The sequence below is a fragment of the Sinocyclocheilus rhinocerous genome, unplaced genomic scaffold, assembly GCF_001515625.1.
Source record: "Sinocyclocheilus rhinocerous isolate Xijiao unplaced genomic scaffold, SAMN03320098_v1.1 scaffold1303, whole genome shotgun sequence".
Classification (NCBI taxonomy): domain Eukaryota; kingdom Metazoa; phylum Chordata; class Actinopteri; order Cypriniformes; family Cyprinidae; genus Sinocyclocheilus; species Sinocyclocheilus rhinocerous.
In genome coordinates, this window is record NW_015625581.1 from 101,717 (window position 1) to 113,101 (window position 11,385).

Below are 11,385 nucleotides of genomic sequence, written 5' to 3' on the forward strand. Positions count from 1 at the left end.
CAGTATTCAGTGTTATATGATCTATCAGAAATCATCATAATATGCTGATTTGATGCTCAAGAAACCTTTCTTATTATCATCAATGTCGAAAGTAGTTGTGCTGTTTAATATTTTTATGGAAACTGTGATACATTTTTTTTTTCAGGATTTTTTGATGATAGGAAAAGTTCAAAAGAACAGAATTCAACTAAAATAGATTTTTATAACATTATAAATATCTTTACTGTTGCATTAGATCGATTTATTGCATTATTGCTGAATAAAAGTATTAGTTTATTTCTCCCCCAAAAAAACAACAAAACGTACTGACCCCAAACTTTTGAACTTTAGTGTAGTATATTTTAATTTTCTTTTATTTATCCTTATTATCTTAATCTATATGTCTTTTTATTTATCATGTTTATTTAATTGTTTGTTTATTTATTTGTTCATTCATTCATTCATTCATTCAGCCAGTCAACTTGCGGTCCATGTGAAATTCTTGATGGAGCACCAGAGTAGCTCTGCTATAAAGTTTTTGGTAGCACACGAGCCAAGAGTACAATAAATGGCCAGCGCCTGGTTTGAACATATCAATCAGCCATCTCAAAGTGCAGCCAATGGGAATATGAAAAGCTTGTGAGGTGGTTAGACAACACTCGTCTGGTTTGAGCGTGTGGCCCCTTGTGCGGTTCAATGAGCCGAACAACAAGGAAACTAAATAACCTTTCTCATAACAAATAGATTTGTGAAATGTCAGGATGCATTTCACTGCAGCCCCACAGACACTTGTGCAGAGAGAGCTGAATGTGAAACTAGAGAAATAGCACAAATGAGCCTGGCAATGTTTTCAACACAAGCCCTGTGTCTACATGCAGGAATTAATGGATCTGCTCAAATAATATAGTCTTTACTCAAGCGTTAGTGAGTAATATGAAAAACTTGCCACTGAGATGCTGAGACACCATTCGCTTGCTTCGAAAACATCAAGTATATATTTTCTTTATTTGCCAAATACTCAAAAGAGAATCTTATCACGAAAGTTTGTCAATATTATCCACACAAGGAAAAATGCATACACGTGAGCCAAAGACAACACGGTAACGACCAGGCTTTTAAAGCACAGGCGCTGGGAGCCTTTTACACCACACAGACCAAACCAATGGGAAGCAAACAATTTGCATGTCTTAGACAATGCACACATAAACACACAAATTGCGTTGTTCTGGAACAGCTCATCTGTCATAATTCCTTTAAGTGGCTGAGGGAGAGTAAGCCGGTTTGAATGGCGAGGAGGTATATTTTGGCTTGCTGGGTAATACCCTTGAGTAATATATGCAAAAGAATTCAGTATTGCTCAAGAGCTTCACCGTCTCTGCAAACAAACACTGAATTTCTCATATGGACTATAATGAAATATAATTCCAAAGAGCATAACACAGCCTCTTCATTTTAAATAGAGACTCATATGTCTTTAATAACTCGGGAGGAGGCATATAGAGAAGAAACAAGGGATCAATCTTGAAATGTCACAGAGAAATAAATTTGGAAGTTTGGAGCAGCCCTGCAGCAAGACGCACTGGCGCTAAAACAGCAATGAATATATTGAGCATTATGCATCCAAACAAAGCATATATGTACATGCGAGCCCTCTACAGTCAGAACGGCCGGTGGAGTGGTTTCTAGAAACCCAGCTGGATAATAACAAAGCCGAGCGGCTCAGCAAACGCAAGACCGCCCATGTCACATTTTACTCAGTCATCCCAGGCCACCCGTGCACCTCAGTGTTGACATTTGTGTTGATATTGTCATTGTAGAGTATAGTGGTGACATGGATTTGTGTTGGGGTTTTTTCTTTCTCCCAAGGCTTATCAACATGGCTTTTTTTTAAGATGGCCTGTCATTGGTTGACTCACTGCATCTTACCAAAAACATTCTGAGTTGGTTTTCCAAACAGAGTTAAAGCTGAGTGACCTTATCAAAGACTTTGGGGTCATTCAGTTCACCGACGCAACACAACATAAACACTTAATGAGACACATGAAACAAGCGCTTATGAATATTAGGATCTTGGTGTGTGACATTACTTTTAATATTAGCTGGATTTCTAAATTACACAATTTCCATAAAATGTTCTTGATGGGATAAAGCTCTAACCTGCTTTGTAATAACGCTTGGCTAGTAAGGTTAACACTGAAGAGCTTTGTGCCATTAAAATTATGCAGAGAAACATTAGTTTGCGCATGAATCCCTTTTAATGGATTAGAGAGTGCGCTCGTAAATAGACACGTTAGAGAGGTGTCTGCCAGAGAAACGGGCTAAAAGTAGAGGATAACAGCAAAACTTTACACACGTTTCGGTGGAAAAACTCTTCTAGTATGTGTCCGTGGCAGGAAGTAATCGCATAGCAGCAAGTAGTTTGGTCTTGCTAATAAAGATTGCATAACATATTAAATGGATAGTATATCCAGAAATTAAAATTGTGTCATCATTTACTCATCCTCAGTGCCGTTCCAAACCTGAATGACTGTCTTTCTTCTGGGGAACACAAAAGGAGATATTCTGAAGACTGTGTTGGCCACTCATTGCCATGCAAATTACATTGAACTGGGCTTCAGAAAAAGTATCATTCAAGAAGCCCATACAGCTTTTATGTCAAGTCGAGTTTGTTTATCTAGAGCAGTGGTCACCAACCTTTTTAGGCCCAAGATCCCTGACCTCGGCCTTTATGAAAGACAAGATCTACGTATTGAAGAATTGATAGAAAAATATATCCCAGATTGTGCTTCAAAATCAAGACAGTTCCCTTCAGTGATGCATTAATATAACCCCATAAATGTAATGCATTTTTGTACTTATTTTACTGTTTTTTTCGGGATCTACTGGGACAGTGATAAAGATCTACCAGTCGATCGCGATCGACGGGTTGGCGACCACTGATCTAGAGCTTTATACAATAGTATTTGCTTTAAAGCAGCCTTATGGACTGTTTACACAGATTTTTGTCTATGTAAACATGCACTAGACAGATGAGTTTGACTGTTGCTCTTGCATCTTTTGCAGCATCTCACGCATGACATGGCATTCTAAAAACAAGACACTCCAGTTAAGGCCCATTCACACCAAAAACAAGAATTGCAAATATATTAGCGTCCACACCAGCGCACAACAATGTTTTGTTTATTATAAGCACACACTGCAGTTATGTTGTCTGCTTCTTCAAATGCTTGAGCTCTCTAAAGCAGGATGGATTCTGATTGGCTGTCAATGTTTTTATCATTCATCAGCTAGAAAAAAAGTGATTCCAACTAGATTGTTCTCCTATATCATTATTGTTTTAGTTGTGGTGTGGACTTCTAATTATCAAAGAATTAGAACAATTATTACAACTTAAGGTACAGTTATCATTATAGCTATCATCGGGTGAACAGGCCTCGTCTCGAGACCTTGGCCTGCATCTTTCATTTTTAAATGCAAAACAATGCATTCTGTGTGAACAATCCCTTACAATGCTATATTTGATCATATATTCAAAGTTTCCTGGAACCATGCAATTGATTTAACCATAAAATGTAAGCGGTTAGTAAAACTGAATATCAATTAAAATACACCGCTCCTCTACTTTGGCTCATCCATTAAAGTTTGGAATGACATGAGGGTAATTAAAGACATAATTTTCTTTTCAGAGTGAACTATCCCTTTAAGACAACTGATTAGGAAAATGATTTTTTTTTTCAATGCAGCAGGTGATAAAGTTTGAAGCTCACATAGAACAAAATCATCGGTGATGCACTGAAGTGATATTTGTGCTGCTGGTTTTTGCACTTGCTCATAGTTTCATCATGTTGACGTAAGTAATGAAAGCAGCCGCTTACAGTGGCGTTTATAAGGCTGCAGTGGTGTGGAGACCCATCAGAGGCTGGAATATGACCAAGCCTCTTCTCTGAGGGGTCTTTTTTCCCTCTTCAGTCTGTGGAGCAACAGTAATATGAGCATTTTCTACCTATCAGTGGATAATGGATTTGGCATTGGGTTTTCCCATGACATTTAGAGGTTAATTTGCACTGGTTTCATGGTTACTTATTGACGGCAAGCCCGGATATTTGCATTCACTACGCTTTTTATTGACACAAATGATTAATATCCTGCCAAATCAAACAGGATAGCCAGTCAGAGGGGCAGAGTGTTGTGCTCATACTCTGCATATTTTGTAATCTGTTTCAGTTTTTTAGGATGCAGCAGCCAGATAAAAACAGAGAGGATTATTCTAACCGAATTCCTTCCATGTTACTGTCATTGTTTTTGGCTTCTCCTCACACATCCAAACCTCTCTGCCAAATTCACAGCTATTGTAACTCACAGAGGCACTTGAACGTATTTCGCAATGAACATCCATAAATCTCATTTTCACCCATAAAATCATGACTTTTCATCACGGCTGACATATACGCTCAGCTGACGGAGGACGGCGCAGTCATGGAGCCGCTGCTGCCGCTTTGATCCCCTCTCTGGCAGGAACTGCAGGAGGAAGAGGAAGAGAAGATTCTTCACGGCCTGCTGTACAACTCTGACCCTGGATTAGTTTTCATCCCTACTAATGTGCTGACAGACTTGAAGAATCAATCATGTTACTGGTTCTTCCTTTCTCGTCTACTTTTTTTAATAGGTCTTTGCAGCATTTTAAGTTCAGAAATGAACCCCTTTACTGTCAAAAACAATTTCTTGCTACTGTATATAAGAGTTTCGACTTTGCTATCTGGTTCTTAACATTTTTTGATCCATTGAAGATCCTTCAGATCAGTGTATAGATTCAAAGAATTATTTGTTACAGCCTAACAGGTTTTATGAAGCAACAGTAGATGGGTTTTTAGGACCACAGAACTTACAGTTGCCAACTAAATGTTCTCCTGATCTCCTATGGTGCTGTAGGATATTAAAAATGCTTTCTTACAATCTCGATCCGATGTTGTCATTGACATAGTAGAACATTTTTGAACTTCTGTGTTCTTTAAAGACATCATAATAGCCTAAAATGTTCTCACATGGCGTCAAAAGAGTTGTTCTTCTTCCTATGACATCATACATGACATCATACAAGCGTATCTCCTATGATGTCATAGTTCTTCTGTGGCATTAGGAGCTTACATTTTTTTTTCTATGACATGAAAGAATCTTAAAATATTATCCTATGATGTCATAGGAACTTTAAAATGCACTATTATGACATAATTCAAGCTTAGAATGTTCTCATTTGATGTCAATGTTCATCAATGGCATTAGGAGCTAAAGATGTTTTCCTATGAAAACCGTCTTAAAAATGTCCTCTGATGAAAAAAAAAGCTTTGTGAATTTAGTATTTTTTTCCATGTCATTACATTGTTTAGTGCAGTGTTTCCCAACCTTTTTTTTAGTCGCGGCACCCTTTGGAAATCAACGACAGGCCTTCGAATTAAATAAATTGCTTTTTAGTTTTTCATATAGGTCTAACAGTAGGGTTAAGATATTTAACATTTTTTTTTTTTTTTACCAATTATCCAAATAATGTTTAGTCCTAGAAAGCTATTATATAGATGCTTTTCTGAACATTTTAGCAATTTAAAAATATTAAAAAATGATTTTTTACACGGCACCCCCTGCTCTCGACAGACGGCACCCCGGTTGGGAAACACTGGTTTAGAGCATAAGAAAAACTGAAAAATAAAATTTTTTGAAAAATTATGTCCTCTGAAGAATGGACCCCAGGCATTAAAAAAAAAATCACCAATCAATTTTTAGGTTTCAGGATTTTTTTTTATTTTTTATATACCAATCTTGTATAAGGATGATTCTCAACTACGTTATAAAATATATAACAGAATGATTTGATATACCATTTTGCTTTATGCAATATGTGTGTAAAATTTCCATAAACTGGTTTTCCCATTAAACACAATGTTATCTATACACTGTATCTAATTTGCATATTAATGTGCTGTTGGGACAGCATGTTGAAAAAGTAGTGTAATAATGGGAGTAATAACTGGCCAGATTTTCGGAATAAAATCTAATATTTCATAAGAATATTGATATATAATTTATTTTCCTATTCAATTGTTTTGTCTCCCAAAATGTGTAATAAATATGCTTTTAGTCCTGGTGTCCTCTACAGTGGACATGTATGAAATGATGTCCTGTTTCATAACAGGAAGTCATATTTAGATTTTAAACCCCTTAACATTTTCCGGAGATGTTTATTTATGACAAACACTTTGAAAATTAATCAGATTTAAATGAGAATGATAAAATATTATCATATTTCCATAAGGATGTACAATTTTATCTCTAAATGAATGTCAGTCAGAGAAATTCACTAAATGATAATGTCCACTACAGAGACAAAAACTCCACAGCTGGGTCTCAGGAGGATACAAAAAAATGTCCTCCTATGATGTCAGTGTTCTTCAATGTCTTTAGGAGCTTAAAATGTCAGAGGAACTTAAACATCTGCTCCTATGATATCATGCATGCTTAAAAATGTTCTCCTATGATGTCAATGTTCATCAATGGAATTAGGAGCCTAAAATGTTTTTCTATGACGTGACAGAATCTTTTAAAAAAAATTCTCTTTTGATTTCATATGAACCTAATGTTCTCTTATGACATCATACAAGCTTAAAAAGCTTAGCTTGTTCTCCTATGATGTCAATGTTCCTATATAGTTCCCATATAGTCTCCTATTACGTGACAGAAGCCTAAAATGTTCTATGACATCATGCAAGCTTGAAAATGTTCTCTTATGACATCATAGGCACTTAAGAATGTTTTGCAATGTCAGTGTTCTCCAGGAGCTTAGAAAGTATGGCATCAGGCTGTAAAATCTTCTTGTAACCTTTAGATTTAGGAATGAATTATATCATCTTTATATAAGATTATCCTTAGACAATTCTGTGCGATTTTTTTTTTAGATGAAATATTTCATAGTTCACTTTAACAAAGAATATCATTCTTTGTCACTGACATTAGTTTGCGTGGTAAGAGATCATAAGTTTCAGGCACATCAACGAGGAGGAAACACTGGCATAGCACCTTCAACACCGTGGTGAATCACACGGCTCTTGATATTCAGCAAACTCCACAATGCATCTTTACAGCCTCTCATCTCTCGCCTAATGCCGAGCAGTTGTGCTTAAATGTGTATGATTTTACATCCTCAGATTCACACGACATGTCAGCAGCTCAGAGTGAAGTACACTAATGTTCAAAGGAGTTGTAATATGGAATGATGGGGGGGCCTGCAGGAGCTCAAAGTGGTTGACACACAGCTGTCTTTGCAATAAATCTTGTAAATCCACAGTACAAAAAAAAAAAAAGTCTCTCCAGAGGCTTCTTTGTGCAGTATCACCAAAGCTCTGAACAGCTAGCTGAAACGTGAAAAATGCTGTAAGACTTCAACTTTACTTGCTGGCAAATCTCAGCCCTCTGTGGAAGTAAACTGATAATTAGTTTGAATTAGACTATGTATGTTGCGGTCAACTGACTGCTGAAAATGAAAATCCAAATGACCTTATAAACAAAGCTATACCCACAAGATTCATGCAGTAAATAAACTGAGAAAAACAAAGAACAAGATAAAGAAATATCCCGGGTTCAAAAAAAGCTTAGCGTTGCAAAAAATAATGTTAACATGAGTTTAGTGTGAAAAGTAGCTTAATAACCCTTTCTATGTAAATCACTACCCCCATAAAAAAAGTCCATAAAAACAATAAAAGATCAAATAACACACACGTTTTAACAGAAGAGTTCATGTAAGTGCTTTTAGCAAATTATAAGCTTCACCTTTCTGCTTTTAAATGCTCCAAAAATGGACTCCATTTACTTCCACAAGTGCCTCACCATAACCACATTTTTTTTTTTTTAGATAACAAGGGATGAGTCACTATTATTGTCAACTGAGCATCGTGTATTGAACAAAGAATATTCCTTAAAGTTAATAAATACAACAACTGCCTTACTTCCTAACATGTGGCCTTGTATGATTCTTCTTGTCTGCAGGGTATAAATATGGGAAGGTTATGATGTATCTTCAGTTCATGCTTTGGGTAAAGAACAAATTGCATCACTTAATATTTTAGCTTTATATTCAGGCTGGGTGAAAAAAAAATGCAGCTTCACATTTCTGTGTAATGAATCTTGCATTATTAATGGCATGAATGGTGAATATACTTGAACTCTCACATGACTGTCTGAGCAATGAGGCCTCCTCGCAAGTTCATTAATGTAGTTATTGAACTGGGATATTGCAGCCAACGTTATGTACCTTTCTGTCCCAAACATGTCCAATGAATGTTTGAACAACCCAGAGGGGCCCGATTCTCTCGCCAAAACTTACTCAAATCCACCCGAGAGATTTCTCTAATACTTTAAATGCAGTACTATAGTGGAAGTCTAACTTCTACGACAGACGTAATACACTTTGCAACTTGGCACACAATGGCGCAAAGCCAAGAGCCGAGGTGCTCGCCGTCATGCTGAGTTTTTAACCTAACCTTGCTTTATTAGCTTATTTGATTCGCCATTCTTCTTTTAGTTGAATCAATACATCGCCTATTTGCATGAAACTGGCCGGTAAGATTATCTTCACTTATTCGATCTATCCTAAGAGTCACCTTGTTCTGGATCTTCTACGAATAATGAGATTTTAAATTGGAAGACACTCACACAGAGAGGGAGCCATTTACAGTTAATTCATCTCATTGAGGTACATTGCTTAGAGGTATTGGAAGGTTTAGATTTTCATTCAAGCATCATATTTAACAACGGCTGCCTCCTCCACTTCACTCGCATTCAAATTTAAATGGCTTGAATTTGACTGATCCAATATTGCGTCTGACTGTTGGTTTTTTCCTTAAAGCAAATATTTTGGCAAAATTCCTTTCTTGCGAGAAAATTAGGTGGTGGCGGGGGGGAGACGTGGATGAGAGGGAGAGAGAAAGCATGTGTCTTTTTGTCTGCATTTTTGTGGATTTGTTCATTTTCTTCCACTGGCATCTGGGTAACACACCTCAACACATGTCCTCTGGGTCATTCTACGAAACGATGGCTTTACCAGTGTGATAAGGTGGTTTTAACTACATTTGTAAGGATTTAAACTTTCTATCAATAATGTGCATGATTATTTCTTCAAAAAGGATGACTGTAACAGCACAGTCTAATTTGACATTACAAGCTTTTTGTCTTTTTAACAGAAAGAGAATGTAATGCTAATATAATCAACAATTTCCAAAGCAGTTGTTTACTCTACAATATCCCGGCAACAAGGTTGACATTTTAAGACAAAAAATAAAAACAAATAAAACGTTCATAATGACACATTTTTTATCCTCATAAAAAGAGTTTGAGAGGTTTGAAAGGATAATGATGTCATTATGACAGTTATAAAGTTGCAGTTATCTATTTATTTTTAGTTCATGGAAAAGCTCATTGTATTAATGGCAAAATGTATGTAATGTATGTATGATGATGTAATAATATATGTTACCATCTTTTTAATAACGATAATAATAATAATAATAATAATAATAATAATACACTCTAAAAAATGCTGGGTATAACCCAGCGCTGGGTTATATTTAACCCAGCATTTTTAAGAGTGTAATAATAAACTATACACTATAGCTTAAAATTGCATAGTTTTTGGTTTTATTATTGCATATTGCCTAAGAGAGTAAAAAGCACTGGAAGTATTGAGGTCGAAACAGATAAAAAATAAATAAAAATAAAATAAGGTTGCATTGTTTTGTATTTTAAGGTGTCATTGCATAACTGAAAAAAATAAGTATTTAACACGTACACAAAAAAACTACTGTAAAAACAATTCTCACACAGAAATTGCTAGTAAATTTCACAATTAATTATGAAAAATGGCAAGCAACACATTCAATTAAATGTGTAATTTTCAAGTTGAAAGATTGGAATAATATTTTCATGTAAAATGTATTCCACTGATCTTTGTTTTATTTACTTTATTATTATTATAATTTTTTTACACTCACTAAAGGGTTAGGGTATATTTTAGGGTTTGGTTTTAAGTTATGTGCGTAATCTTCAGTTATTAAGTGTTACATAAAACAAAAGTAAAGCATTATTGGATGTTTTGCCAAAATGTTTACAAATATTTCATATAAAAAAAAAAAAGTCTGCATCAGCTCTTCAATACTTAAATCATTTCGTAGAAATGTTTATACGACACACACAAACAGCAGCTGTTCTGTTGAGCGCCCCCTCACATGTGACCGTCCATCACACAGCAGCATCTGAAGGCTAAAGCTCAGCGATGCAGAACCAGCAAGTTTCAATGGCTACATATATGCTTTGCACCCTCCCTTAAGCATGTTTGCAAATGTGTGTGCGAGAATGTGCGCGAGCGGAGGTGAAGTTAATTGGCTTTTTATGACTTCAATTATATAACATTATGAACATACAGGCTTAGCAGCTCGTATGTGGCCTCTATTAACAATGTCTTTTGGATTAGTGACTGGGCTTAAGGTTTCTGGCACTGAGCTGTAGCTCATCATAGATTTTAGGAGCACCCGGTGCGCAAGGGCTCGAGAAATGTTCCTCGAGACCGTAATCCTGAAAGAGCGATTGCAAACTTGACCACTCCAGATAGAAATCTCCAAGCCTGACGGCATTACAAGGAGACGTGCGTTAGCGCGGTATAACATAGCGCTCGCGACGCCGTCGTTGACCTCACACAAAATACTGTTTCCGAGCGAAAAAACACAGTCTCTCTTCATTACGCCGTTAGTTTATTCTTTAAAAGCAAATGGTGTGGAAGCAAAACAAGCATGTGCCCGTCCTGAAGCGCAGCTCCTGAGGTGTTAACTAATCTCCAGTGACCAGTCTGTGTGCTGCCTTCACTAATTGCTCCCTGTATTTCAGTCTGGTGTGAGAGCAACCATTGTAGCGAGCGCCCGGCTGGCCCCCAGAGGTCTCACACCTTCATTATCACTCTTTATTGCAAAACCTTCCATGGGCACTCTGCACCAAACAGCCTGTGCGATAAAAATAGAGCCTTTCCCCTCCTCTCCTTTTGGTGGTTTCAGTTTTAATTACCAACACAGCGCCCGAGCCCGAGTCCTCAGCAGGCTGGGCTTTTTGTTCACTAATTAAAGCGAGGAGGGAGTTTATTGAAGGGACCCCAACTATGTGCTCTCATCTATTATTAAGAGGGCAGGACAAATCATTTTCAAATTTAAACGCTGAAACCTGTCCAGGGACGCACTGGGGTTCGGAGAGGGGGGAGGAAAGACGCTGTCGAGCGAGCGAGCGATCGGGCCGAAATAGAGAAGAATGCCAGCTTTTGTCTTGCCGAGGGTGCGCGTTGGCACCCATCACGCATTATGACGCTCCTGTCAGGTACAGTCT